Source organism: Octopus sinensis, linkage group LG9 (genome assembly GCF_006345805.1).
Source record: "Octopus sinensis linkage group LG9, ASM634580v1, whole genome shotgun sequence".
NCBI lineage: Eukaryota > Metazoa > Mollusca > Cephalopoda > Octopoda > Octopodidae > Octopus > Octopus sinensis.
The window spans coordinates 72246523-72261794 of NC_043005.1; the positions used below are offsets into that span (position 1 = coordinate 72246523).

Genomic DNA, 15272 nt, shown 5'->3' on the forward strand with positions numbered 1-15272 from the left:
TCTTTTCTCAGTCAAGTTCCAGATTATCTTTACAATTTCAGCTGGTTATATATATATATACATGCATATATACATACAACAGGCTTTTTTCCAGTTTCATTTACCATTTTTTATTCATCAGATATTGATCAACTCACAAGCTCATAGTTATAGGATAGAATGCCAGCCAGCAGCTTTCATACATTGGAACTGAACCCATAATCATATTTTTCAGAAGCAGAATTCCTACACAGTCGCACGTATCTATGTGTATATGCATTTATGTATGGCATTATAGTTAAGTGCTTTGAATCTCTGTATTAGAAATTGAAATATATAGGAATAGCGCAGCTGAAGACAATCATTGACCAAACCAATAAAAACATTAGGCAGAACTTCAAAACAGCAGACATTAATAAATCACCTTATGGCTGCATATAGGAACTGAACACTGTCTTATGTTTAATTCAACATTTATCTTCAGTTTCCACTCTCTAACATCCTAAAACCTATTTAAATTTTATTGAATTTATGAGCTTCTGCAAATCTTTGTGTATAAAGTATGTATGAAATAAATTGTGATATTGTATTTGCATATCTGTTTATAATACTGTTTGTAGTAGTACTTAGCAAATGTTTGTATATGTGAATCACTTTTTTTGTCTTTCATAGAGATTATAACAAATTATTTTAGTGTTCTGTTTTAAGTATATTTCTGAAGATTAGAATTATTTTAAAACATGCTATTTCATCTCCTAGAGGATAGCATTCAAAAGCATGTAGATGCACATCTTGATCACTTGATCAGAATAAACAGAAGCTGTTTATAACGTCTGAAAATCCATGAAGATAAATCTGTATTTGGTTACAGTTGGTAAAAAATAAAAGAATATAAGAAATATGTGTGATAAGAAATATGTGTGATAAGAAGCTTGCTTTATAATGGTATGAATTCAGGTTCAGTCCCACTGCATGACACCTTGGGCAAGTGACCTCTACTATAGCTCTAGAAGCCTTGTGAGTAGATTTGGTAGATGGAAACTAAAAGAATCCCATCATACATACATACACATCATCATCATCATCATCGTTTAACGTCTGCTTTCCATGCTAGCATGGGTTGGGCGGTTTGACTGTGGGCTGGTGAACCAAATGGTTGCACCAGGCTCCAGTCTTGATTTTGCAGTGTTTCTACAGCTGGATGCCCTTCCTAACGCCAACCACTTCGAAAGTGTAGTGGGTGCTTTTATACACACACACACACACACACACAAATATATATATATATATATGTTTGTGTGTATGTGTGTGTGTGTGTGTGTGTGTGTGTGTGTTGTGTGTGTGTTTGTGTGTGTGTATCTATATGTGTGTGACCCTGTGTTTGTGTTTATCCCTCACTGCTTAACAGCAGTTGTTGATTTCTTTACATCTTTGTAACTTAACAGTTTGGCAAAGAGAGACCAATAGAATAAATATCAGGTGTGAAAATAACTTGTTTCAGTAAACCCTTTGAGGTGATGCCCCAGCTTGGCCGCAATCCAATGATAGAAACAACAGACAAAAGTTAGTTATATGATGCTCATTGTTGTTGACTTAATGCAAAGCTACATTTGTTAGGCAGAAACAGTAAAAGCTAATGAAATTAGTTGTGCTGTATTACTGGTATCTGTTTGTCAAACTAAAAAAATGTAAGGGAAAGATGTTGGAAGGTTACAAATAATTATGCCTTGTGTTTTGAAAAAGAAGCCACCAATACTCTGTTACAAATTAGCAAGCAGCGTAGATAAAGCAGTTACTGTTTTATTCTTTAACATTTTTCCTCTCCATCAAGATATTCACAGTTTTCATTGACGATAATTACTTTAAAAAACATAATCTCATCAACTGATATCCAGCATCCCAACTAATGTTATTAGTAATTTATTATTATTATTTTTTAATTTACTTATTTGAATAAAGTTTTGAAACAATAAGACTAATTAACTCATTCGTTATTCCATAGTTTTAAGCTGAGGTATTGAAATAAATCAATATTCTGCTTTTCAATTTGCTAATCTTGTCTTCGTAAATTTTGTTTTTCTCTTCTGTTCTGTTCAGTATCCATTGAATAGAAAATTGGCCTTATATAAATAAACAGAGAAATGAAATGTGTTTTCAGAATTAGTGGCAAAGGTGTTTTTATTTAGATCCACCACCCCCTCATTTTATATTACATGCATAATAACAATCTACACTTTTTTAGACGTGGATGCTAGTTTCATTTTAGTGCTTTGAGCTTTAATCCTATAACAAACTCATTAAGTTAATTTTAAAGCTAGACTTTATGGAATCTAACTATTTCTCTCACCAATTGCATTTGATTGCAGATTCTGTGCTTCAGAATTGAGCATCTTTGAAGCTGGTCTTTATTGACAACATAAAGATAGCTCTTTGGAGATTTAAATATTGATCGGCCTACTCTATGTTGTATGTTCATAAACAATTAGCAATGATTAGTAGCATATAAGTTTGTGTGGCATTGTTTTAAATAGACCTTCTTTAAAAAGCTTTATTGAATTACACCATTGAAGAATTTCCTAGTGATAGAGTTCAGATAACCATTTTTGAAACATGTTTAGTATTATATTCACTTCTGTTTTACTCTCTGATAGTATTATATACGATAAGGTGTCACAAAATGTTCAGCTGCATTTATTAAATTGTTGTAGCTGACTATGATAAAGAGACGTTTTAACTGATCCATTTAACAATGTTTTCTTGTTATTAACATAAACAGAAGAATGATGAGGCTTTGCAAGGACTCTTTTAAACAGCATTTATTAAATTGTTGTAAAACAAATATGCTAAGTAGAAGTTTTAGGTAATCTATTTAGATTCATATCAAATTGCATATATGTTGTTAAAATGAGCCAAAAATGGATGAGATCCTTAAGACAAGCACTTAGAAAAACAAAAATAATTTATATAAATTTTTGTTGAATGTTTCAAATTTATGTATGTTTACATTTGTACAAGACAGATAGAAACGAACCTACAGCTGTTATTGTGTTAAGTTAACGAAAGAGATAAACAAATGATGTTTAAACTTCAATTAAACTTGTAACAACTTGAGAATGAATATGTACACTCCACAGCATGTAGGGCTGTATTTAATATCTCCGTGTGAGAGAGAGAGAGAGAGAGAGAGAAAAGTTAGTGTATGTGCTTGTCGTCGCTATATGATTGGAACTACATGGATATATTTAATGTATTTATGTTCTTTTATATATACATTTTTATGTCCACATGTATTTGCATATTTGCAAATACGCCTTATGTTAATGTATTAGATGTTTCCCTTTTCTTTCTATATAGATATACATAGATTACAGACAGATAAATAGGTAGATAGATAGTTGGATGGATGGATCGATCGAAGGATAGATCAATTGATCAGTGCCAAAATATGATGTTGTTATCTTAGAATAAGTTATAAAATAACCTTGGAAATTGACTGTTCGGAGAACTCAATACTACAAATAGTGTAAAAAAATCTGTTGTAAAGTTTGTGTTAGTTACGGCTTTATGCTTCATCTCACAACTTATTTGACCAGTGAAGAATGTTGTGCTTCAAGGATTTATATGGGAAAATAGAGAAAAGTCACATAAAAAGATAAAAGTGAGGAGGTAGGTTACATTTGTTGTAATAATTACAAAGGAATTTTTAATTTTATGGCTGGCAAAAATCTGGTTAAATGCTTAAAGTTCATGCATGAAAGTTAGAAATGAAGCTTTCCTTCATACCTTGGGAATGAGAACTCATGTTCGAAATTTCCCCAAGACACCTGATGAAGGCTGGAGGGTATATCAGCCGAAACGTTGTGTTAACAACAAACAACATGAAGACAAATATCCGTCAAATGTAAATAGTGTAAATAATAGACTTATAGGTTTGCTATTGCAATATATACCACCTTAAAATCTGAGAATTTAAAATGCTCAGGTTGTGTAGAGTCTTGGGCATCTTAATTCTGTTGGAACTAATCTCTCCTTCGGTATAAACATAGCAGATTTCTTCAGAGAGAGGCGGAGAGAGAGAGAGAGAGAGAGAGAGTGAGAGAGAGAGAGAGAGAGAGAGAGAGAGAGAGAGAGAGGAAAAGAAGAATCCCTTTCAGGACTTTTATATCTATCGTATTGATCTCAAAATGATGGAAAGCAAAGCTGACCTTGAAGGAATTGGTACTTGCAGGGCAGGGAGCCAGAACGACTACTGCAACATATTTTTATCCAACACTCTAATGAATCTGTGAATCAAGCAGGACAAACCCCTCTCACACACTCACAAATACATACATGCACACATACACATATACACACACAAATACATACATGCACTCATACACACACACACACACTGAGGCATTGACATAGGTTTAGATGTGTAGCTGAAAAGCTTACTTTCTAACCATGTGATTTTATGTTCACTTCCACAACTCAGCACCTTGAGCAAGTGACTTCTACTATAGCCCAAGGTTGATCAATCCTTGCGCCTGGATGTAGTAGACTGAAAATGAAAGAAGTCAACTGTGTGTGTGTGTGGTGTGTGTGTGTGTGTGTGTGTCTATGTGTGAAGACACGTTTTTACAATCATCATATAAGTGATATTGTTTGGGGAAAAACATTTGGATTTAGCAAAATAATACATTATTTCTAAACAGGCCAGGCTGGCAACAAAAAAAAACCGTGGGGGGGCTTCCTACCATAAAAAATCTACCCAATGAATTCTGCTTGACCTATGGAAGTTTGGAAAATTGGATGTTAAAGCGCTGATGGTGATATATGATACAAACAGATAACAGAGTGATAGATGTGTATGTATACATCTGCTTATGTGTGTGTGTATTTCAACCATTTACACAGCAGCCAGCATTCCTTTTAATTTCTCCTATCTCTAATGTGCTTCCTTCTTTCTCCAGCATCTCTGTACTTCTCCTTTATCTGCCATTTCCTCTCCTTCTTCTTCTCTCATTAATCCCAGTTTATATGTCCATCAACACTAGTTGACATTTCTTCTCTCTCTCCAAGGAAGTGGTTTGTCCTAATCATTAGACATTTCTTCTTCCTTGAGGTGTAAAACTTATTCCAGTGTTTGAATTATTCAAATCAGTTGTTGCATTTAGGAAAAATTACACATGCATAGAGAAGACTTTTAGCATTTAGGCTCATTAATATTTGTAAATTCTTTGTATCCTGGCCATGTAAAATGCATGATCAATTTTACAAAAACAGAAGCCATTCTTAATGACACAATCATTGGAAGTTTTAGACTTTATTTATAGTAAAACAGTACCTGGCTGAATGAAACTGCTGACTTGAATTGTTTGCTGTTGTAATTATATTTGCATCTAGAATACATGTTAAAAATACGATTCAACCATTATACTTGACTGGTATTCTATTTTACTGACCTCAGGAAGACAAAATGCAAAGTTCATTTTGGTGGAATTTGAAGCCAAAACATGACAGTTTATCTTAATTGCAATCCCAAAATATAATCCAGTTTTATTCAAGTCATTTCTTAGTTTTTTTTTGTGTGTTATACCTAATTCAAAAACAACTTATGTCTTGTAATTTACCATTTGGCCAAACAGAGAATGCTAAAATAAATGCCAGATTTAAAAATAAGTAGTACTAAACTCTTTAAGACAATGTTATAATCCAATGACTGAAACCAATAATGACAAGAGCACTTAGAGAGTGCAAACCTCCACCAAGACAACACTAACGTCAACTTAATGATTAGCCAAAGATGATTTTTAAAATGAGAATATCTGACATTATTTATATTATTTACAATTGACGGATATTTGTCCTCATCTTGTTTGTTGTTAACACAACGTTTCAGCTGATAGACCCTCCAGCCTTCATCAGGTGTCTTGGGGAAATCTGAAATAAACTTGACTGCTCCCACAAACGAGAATACTAAAAGTGAACCTGCCCACTCTCAAAAATTAAGTAAAAAAAAACAGGAAAAATAATCTAGAATCCTTGTCCAGGACTGGATCAATCCAAAAATATAATCAGTTCATGCCAGTTATGAGGCCAAACATCTCTAAAAGTTTCATCCGAATCCATCCAGCGGTTCTTGAGATATCTTGTCCATGAATAAACAAGCAAAAAACATGGCTGCAAACAATACCTCCATCTTGGAGATGATAAACATCATCATCATCATCATCATCATCATCATCATTTAACGTCTGTTTTCCGCGCTAGCAAGGGTTGGACAGTTCGACCGGGGTCTGGGAACCCAGGGGCTGCACCAGGCTCCAGTCTGATCTGGCAGTGTTTCTACAGCTGGATGACCTTCCTAACGCCAACCACTCCGCGAGTGTAGTGGGTGCTTTTTACGTGCCACCAGCACGACTAAACGACTATATTTAAAAGCAGGTTTTGAATCTTTTGAGCTCCCATTTTTCGAATATTGGGAAAATTACTGGGGCAGTGTTAATTGTTATATTAATTTCGAATTTTAGCAGAAGGCGAGAAAAATTTGCTGGGTTGGGTAAGTCAATTACATCATCCCCAGTAGTAGTTATTTTATGAACTCCAGAAGGATGAAAGAGAAAGCTGTCTTTGGTAGAATTTGAACTCAGCACATAAAGATGGATGCAATTTCTCTGAGCGTATTTGCTCAGCATTGTAACAATTCTTTATATTGGCATGTCAAGTAGGGTAACTCCATTACAGGCTCAGCAACAAATTATTTTGATTCAATACAAAGGATACTTGGTTTTGTTATCAAGTTTGTGTGAAGCCTCCAGAGAGTGAATGTAATTTCCACTCAGAATTGATTTGATTTAATTAACAAAAACATTAACAAAACAACATTTAATTTTCTTTTTCAAATTTAAAACTTTCTCTACCAGTATCAAAGCATTTCATAGCAAAAGAAAAAAAAACCCCAAAAAACAGAACCCAAACTTGTTGCAAAAAATATTTTCTTGCAGCATTTTAACATATCTAGTCTGATTAAAAGACTTCATGATATTAACTTGTGCTGATTAAATTTTTGTGTACCAAAGACGGATCAGTTCTCACAACCTATTTCTATTGGCTAGTAAAATTAAAATCTATCTACTATGTCATATAAAACCTGGGGAATTCTGGAAAGTACTCTACTGTCAAAAATTAGCCAACTTGATTCCCATGTCTCAAATGCACATACACAGAATTGGGCATACTTGATTCCTATACAATAAGGATTAATATAAAGATTCTTCACCTTCAGTAATTAAGTTTGTAATAAATCAAAAGTTTGAGTGAGTGTATGCAGAAAATATATTGTAATATTGGTTTCAAATTTTGGCACAAGGCCAGCAGTTTTAGGGGAGGGGCTAAGTTGATTAAAGTGAGCCCCATACTCAACTTGTACTTATTTTATTGACCCCCAAAAGTATGGAAAGCTGTGACCTTCGTAGGATTTGAACTCCAAATGCAGCTAAGCATTTTACCCAGCCTGCTAATGATTCTGCCAGCTCACCACCTTAGAATATATAGTAATATTTAGGAAATTTCCTTATATGTCCCTGATCTACTTTTAAAGAGAGAGTCATGTGAGCACAATTTCTTCTATGTATTAAGAATGTCAAAATGAGTATTTGCTAATACTGCCAAATAGTTTTATAAAAGCTAATTTACATTCAAGCTTAGAGATATTCTGAATAAATTTAACTGTTTCAGAACACTTTGCTTGTTAACTATATCCGATCCGAAATGACAAAAGACAAACAAACAAGTACGATGCTTTATTTCCTCATTGCATTCATATATATATATATATATAATATATATATATATTACGCATACACACACATTATGTCCCCAAATCAGAAAATTATGTATTAAATAGCTTTGTGATTGTTTTCCGTTTTTTTCTTTCTGTCTATTGTTTATTCTTTTGTATTTTCAAATTCTATGTTTTATCTCTGGTTGACATTAAATTCTCTTGACTTCTTTATTTAATCAGCTCAATTCTGATTCAACCTCTTTGTAGAATGTCAGTTATTGAGAATATATTATCAAGGAAGAAAATAGGCTTGAGCAAAGAGATTCCTATTAATTTTCAGGTTATTGCTTTTCAGATATAAAATGGAATAAAGCTGAAATCTAGAGTTTCTAAGAGAATCTGTTCACAGCAATAGCTTTTCATAATGTATGAACATTGCTTCCTCAGATTTATTATATAGCTATTTCATTTTTATTATAGCGAGGCATATCTTTTCTACTATTTTTCTATACTCCAAATGAGATCGAGATATTATTGCTCAAATATCATTTAAGTAATGCTAACTTAAATGCTATTTTTTGTATTTTAAAATTTTCTCTTCTAAAGCAAAGTAATAAACTAGATAAATAAAATTGATGTGAAACCTAAATTCTATTGTGCCATATTCTGCAATAAGAGAAAACAATCATTATCTCGGTTTAATTCTGTCTTTGGGGTTTTGTTCAGTGGTGATAATGAGGTGCAATGATAAAATTTTTCTAAGCAACGATGACATTAAGAATTTTGAAGTCTGCCTAATAAAAACTGATTTTGGCTACCACCTTTAGATATTATCGCTTTTATTGTGAGCTGTTATTGTTAACTAATGCCATTTTTGTATTACTACTCTGCACATTTGGTCATCTTGTTGTAAGGTGCTTGGGTTGTAGTTTGACAAACACGGTGGGTTTTATCATATTCTATATTAATTTCTATTTTCAGACAGAGTTTGTTGTTATTACTTATTTAGCCCCAGGTTAGTTCTTATGCAAAATTATAGTCAAAAGCATTATAGTACTGAATGGTTGATCTTTTTCAGGACACTTGGGTCACTATTTTGAGCATGTATCTAATCCAAAAGTTACGCTACCAATTAAGTACTGGGGTCAATTTAATTGACCAAACATCAGTAACTGAAGACTCGGAAGATCAGATGCTGCTGTTAGTTTTGTTCTTCAATAGCCCATGGAAAGTAGGCATTAAAAACACTTTCTTCACAAAAAACAGAAAATATAGGGAGCTGGCTGAACTTTTTGAAAACAATGAATGGGTGGGAATATGCCTTCTGTAGAGATAGGTGTTAGAGGATTTGGTTGAACCAGGGTTCAATCAATACTCAGGTGTCTTGAACTAGCTGCAATGGAGACAAAAGATGTTGCCAGAAAATTGTCAGAAGCCACTGAGAAAACAAGCTATTTTATCTGGCTCAAGAGAGAGGATGAGTGGTGCAGCAGGAACATTGAGGATGGTGGGAAAAAAGCAACTCAGAGTTGCAACATCTGACTCAACCAAGTTCCTGCTGTTGTATGGAAGCTTTGTTACCTAAATTTGTGAGTAGCCCTAGGCAGCTCTGCTGTTGTCATGGAAAGGCCCAAAACACCTTCAGAACTGCTTCACCACCTTATGAGACATCAGTTCCTACACTTAGAGATGGAACACAGCAACACCCTCAGTGCCCTAGTATTTACCTTAAATGACAATTCCTGTAATGACAATGGTACTAAGTGGGATTGAACCCGGAATCGTGTAGTTCGTAAGTAAGCAACTTACCACACAACCACTCCTGCTCCTATAACAAATCTTGCCATAATGCTTACAAGAGAATCTTGTAAATTTAGGACAATGACCTCTGAGATCATCAGAGGAGATGGATGAAAAAGAGATGTAACAAAGTGAAGTAGCTATATCAGATAAAAATCAAAGAAATCTAGAATTTTGTTCCTCTTCTGTTGTACATTTATGTTCAATAATTCTTAAAAGCCTGCATTGTTAAATGTAAATAATGTTACAGATCAAAATTACAGTGTAGGAAAATGTGGCAAAACAAAACCATTCAATTCGTGATGAACAATGTATTGGGGTTTTTTTTTCAGATTAAGAGTTTAAAATTTGCATCTAGTTGTTATTGTTGTTGTTGTTACTTAGTGCTAAGTCAGTCCTGTTTGATCAGTTTTATGATCAAAGACATCTCACCTTTCATTTCGGTTTCTTTTCCAATTGGCAGAGAACCCAGAACCACATTAACAATTGTGTTCTTTTTTTAAAAAACTATTTGTTATGAGTTGAGGTAAATTGAGCTGCTATTTCTTGTGTGTTGAGATACCATATAAAGCTCTCTCATTGACTTTCTTGTTTATAGTTTTTAAATGGCTAACATGAGTTTTCTATTATGTAGATGTTTTAGTTTTAACCTATTCACTTAAGTCAGGTCACTTAATAATGATGTACAACTCTGAAACACATATATACGTTATTTATTCCTGAAAATTGATATCTTAAGATGAATTAATTCCTCATAAACCTTTCTATGAAAACCCATCTTCAGGAATTTGGTACACTAAATACTTCACTTTTGGAATTTGATCAGGACTTTTAGGTACCTCCTTAAGTTTAATAATTCGAACAGAACTAGGACAACCAGGATCTCTTCTAAATGACGATCAACTATATAATGTAATTGTTATAGCTCACGCAAGTTGTTACTGAAGTGAAGGCGCATGGCTCAGAGGTTAGAGCATCGAGCTTATGATCGTGAGGTTGTGAGCTCGAATCCCGGACCGGGCTGCGTGTTGTGTTCTTGAGCAAAGCACTTTATTTCACGTTGCTCCAGTTCACTCAGCTGTATGAATGAGTTGCGACGTCACTGGTGCCAAGCTGTAGCGACCTGTCTTTCCCTTGGATAACACTGATGGCGTGGAGAGGGGAGGCCGGTATGCATGGGCAACTGCTGGTCTTCTATAAACAACCTTGCCCGGACTTGTGTCTAGGAGGGTAACTTTCTAGGTGCAATCCCATGGTCATTCATGACCGAAGGGGGTCTTTACCCTTTACAGCTCACGCATTTGTTATAATTTTTTTTTCTTGTTATACCAGTTATAATTGGAAGATTTGGAAATTGGCTAGCCCCTTTAATACTAGGAGCACCAGATATAGCATTCCCACAAATAAATAACATAAGTTTTTGACTCTTACCTCCTTCTCTTACTCTTCTCCTTTCATCTGCAGCAGTCGAAAGAGGTGTAGGTACTGGATGAACCGTTTATCCACCTCCCTGTCTCTTCATATATTCATATGTGTTTATGTGTAGGTATCACAAGATTGTGGGTTCAATTCCCAGACTGAGCAGTGTGTTGAGTTGTTGTGCAAAACATTTAATTTTATGTTGATCTGTGATTCCTTTGACACCTGACATGTTGTGCATCAAGCACCTGTTCAGGTAAAATCGATTTTATAAAGGGTGTGAGCTAATGTACAGTACAAACATTTGATCACTATAAACAGATCATTTGTGCAGGTTGTTCACTAGAAATTGCAGAACTGTCTTATTTGAACTCAAGAGACTAACGTTATTTTCATCATTTAATATATGTATGTACACACATACAAAATACATGCATACACACATATTTATGTATACTTAGTACATGCATGGCTGTGTGATACGAAGCTTGCTTCCCAACCACATGGGTCTGGGTTCAGTCTCACTGTGTGGTACTTCGGTCAAATGTCTTCTACCATAGCCCCGGGCTGGCAAAAACCTTGCGAGTGTATTTAGTAGAAAGCAATTGAAAGAAGCCAATTGTACATATATATATATATATATATATATATTGATGTATTTATACATGTGTGTGTCTGTATTTGTCTCCACACTATCATTTGACAACCAGTGTTGGTGTGTTTATGTCCACATATCGTAGCGGTTTGGTAAAAGAAACCAATAAAATAAGTACTAAACATACAAAGAATAAGTCCTGATTTCTTTGACTAAAACCCTTTAAAGTGGTGCTCCTGCATGACCACCATCAAATGACTGAAACAAGTACAAGACTGAAAGAATACCTATATATATATATATACGTACACATACACATGCAAGCCAAACATTGCTGTAACACAGAAATACACTTCATAATATATATATAAATAAATATATATATATATGGAACAGTAGTCTTTTGAATACATTTAAAAAAGTTCTAGTTTGTTCATTTCTAAAGTTTGAAAATAGAAAATTTAAACATTACTTCTTAAAATTAACTTAATTAAATCCATGTAATCATTTTGTTTTAATTTTCTCTCTTTCAGCTGTCCGTTTGACTACGTCAAAATATATGACGGGTACAGTAAAGAGGATCCTGTCATTGGAGTATTCTGTGGACATTACAAGAACTTGACATTATTCTCTTCAAAGGAAGCACTTTATATTGAATTTAAAACTAGAAGTGGACGAGTCAGTTTTGACCACCATGCATTTGATGCAAATGCTGATTTTAAGTTTGAACGAAGAGGTTTCAATATCACTTATGAATTTAGTAAACGTTTCGTAAATCTAAGTAAGTAAACCTTTTATTTTCAACTTATTTGCTTGTCTTTCTTTCAGATCTTCTTTACTTATCTCTTTCATCATTTTTCTTCAATGTATTGGGTTGTCCGGAAAGTTCATGCTAATTTTTAAAGGAAAGAAAAAGGTCAATAAATACTTCCCATTAAATTTTTGATCAACCAAATATGAACCATTTTGTAGCACAATGTGTCTCCATCTTTCCTTTAACTTGAAAATACCCTCTTCCCAGAATTGAGGTGGTTTTGTGGCAAAGAATACATCAAGGTATCTTTTTACGTTATCCAAGGAATTGAAATTCTTACCATTAAGACTATTCTGCAGAGACCTGAATAAGTGGAAATCTAAAGGAGCAATATCTAGTGAATATGGAGGGTGGGGTAACACATCCCAGCTGAACTGCAGCAATTTTAGTCTGATTCCCAAAGCATCAAGTGCTGAAAATGAACTTTCTTATCTTCTATTTTAAAGTGTTACAGAATTAACACAGGTTATAGGAACATAAACCTTTTCCCACGAAAAGATAGCTTAAACTGTGCTCTAAATGATGGTGTAGTCAAATCTTATTTTATGGACTCAAGCATAAGTCGAAAGGTAAGCTACTATAAATCTGCACAAACTTTCCAGACAACCCAATATTTTGTAAACAACAATTTTATTCATAATATTGCATCAGATGTACTGTAGCTTTGAGTTGACCAATGCCTTGTGAGTGACTTTGGTGAAGAAAAACTAGAGAGTGGTTTACTTTTTACTAAGAACTACTTCTATATTTCTTGCTACACTTTTGTACTCGTTTTGAAAGAATCTTGACATGAATTCATGTCTTGAAACAAATTTTGTCGTGCCTTGTTGCGATGAAAGGATTGTGACTACAAACAAACAAGTGATCAATTGTTTAACCATCATATTAATCAAGCAATTAATTAATTAATTAGTTAGATATTTAACCTATTTACTAACAATAAAGAAGTAAACCTGAACCTGTGCATATGTTACTCCTGTATTTGTCTCACTGAAAGATGACATCAGTATTACTCCATCCAAGGACACACGTTCGCTGTTACTTTGGTTAATTTTCCTCCTAATTAACAATATTATAGCATTTCCTGTTACATTCCATAGTTGCTGATTATTTTCATTTTCACTATTTACTCATAGGATGGATTTGCATTGACTAACACATTCAAAGGTCTTTTCATTTTCTGATTCAGCTATTTTCTTATACCCATAATTTAGAATTTGTTCATAAACTCTATTAACAAGCAGCACTGCCTTCCTTTAAGACATAATGAATTCTATTGTAGCCTGAAACTATTTATCTTTAGTATCATTTTGTGGTTCATTTTATCCAGTTAATACTGACCAGTCCATGCTTGATCTGTTATTTATATCTGTTATGTATAGAATGTTGTTAGTTTCCTCTAATGGAAGTTTTTGCTATCATAGTCTTTCCGTCAGTATCTGAACAATGAATACATCACAGATAACATTCATCTTTAGAAGGTAATGGTTTTGTCTCATGTCACACATGATTGTCTTTAGGCCATGTAAGTATCACATATCCTCAGTTTTACTAAAACGAAGATCGTCTTTATTTCATGGAAATATCTGACAACAAATCAATCATATTTCTTTTGTGTGTAATGGAAATATATATATATATATAATATGTCAGACATTATAATCTTACAAAATGATGGTGTAGAGTATCACTGACATTTTCATCTGCAGACATCAAGTACAAAAAAAGCAATTGTTAACTTTGCATTGTTCGGTTGATATTCTGTATACGTAGAGTACAAAACTTCTAATGGTCATACCAGGTAAAATTCTATTTTTCAAAAGATAATGCTCTTTTCAACTACTTCCAAACAATCCAAACACTTGCTGTTATAATGTTATCCTAAGTTTCACCTTAAAGTATTCTTCTGTACTAAATCATTATTTTGTGTTAATAACACTAAATTACCTTTACAAAAATGGAAATGTCCTTTTACTTATCAGGAAATTCATCCAATTTATATTCTTTCTTTTTATTAAATAAAATGAGTTTCTTTGTCATTATGCATGTGTATGTGTGTGTGCATATCATAGATGTATATATGTATGTACGTAAGTATGTATGTCATTGTTCTGTTTTATTTCAAGATTTCTTGCCAATAGAGAAAGAGAGAGTTTCTAACCTAGATTGAAGGCTCCTTCATTGGAATTTTAACATCAATAACAGGGTATTTTTGTTTGTATGTATCTATATCTGCAGATTTTTATGCATTGCTTTATGTATGTATTTTCATGCATATAGTTGCATATCTAGACATACTCATATATATTTAAATGATAAACTTCTGGAATGTTTTACAGATTTTTACAGTTCCAGTTCGAATCAGCTTTCTCCTTTCTGGTTTTGAGAAGCCTACTTTCTCAAGATTGGTATTTAGGCAATGTGTTACATATCCCAGGACCCCAATAATTACAGGTATAAACCTGATCATATTATCTGGATAGACTAACTTCAGATTTCTCAATAGTTCAGCATAGGTGTTCCCTTTTTCACTGATCTTCAGCTTTATGTTAACATCTGCTGGGTAGATAATTTTCACAACTATGCATAGTTCCTCTTCTCCATCCCAAATCATTATATCAGATCTGTTGGGTTTATATTTTATTGAGATCTTCACTAGGACATTCCACCAGTACTCCTTGTTATTATGAGTGGCTATGGCTTCTACCAAACTGTGGTTCTTATTTCTTTGTCCTCAGGGTTATCCCTCCGACAGATTTCATTATAGAGTGTTCTAGCTACAACATAATGTTTGCCACTTTGGTAGATAATACTGCAATGACATTTTTCAGACAACTGCTTATGATGTGGGTGATATCTTCCTGTGAACTCCACAAAGTCTTCATCAGTTGTCACAT

At 33.7% G+C, this 15272-nt stretch overlaps 1 protein-coding gene and 1 long non-coding RNA gene across 2 annotated transcripts in view; both read left to right on the forward strand.

Annotated features, from left to right (window-relative positions):
- Nucleotides 1-2058: 2058 nt before the first annotated feature.
- LOC118764870 lies at nt 2059-10461 on the forward strand. The gene is made up of 3 exons (XR_005000692.1): nt 2059-2070; nt 8354-8357; nt 10332-10461. It is a non-coding gene; the product is annotated as an uncharacterized LOC118764870 (long non-coding RNA).
- Nucleotides 10462-12328: 1867 nt separating this feature from the next.
- The window catches only part of LOC115215610 (tolloid-like protein 2), a 441621-nt gene continuing 438677 nt past the window's right edge, over nt 12329-15272 (forward strand). The window contains exon 1 of the mRNA XM_029784834.2: nt 12329-12342. The gene's annotated coding sequence lies outside the window, so the exon portion shown is untranslated. The remainder of the gene's footprint in view (nt 12343-15272) is intronic.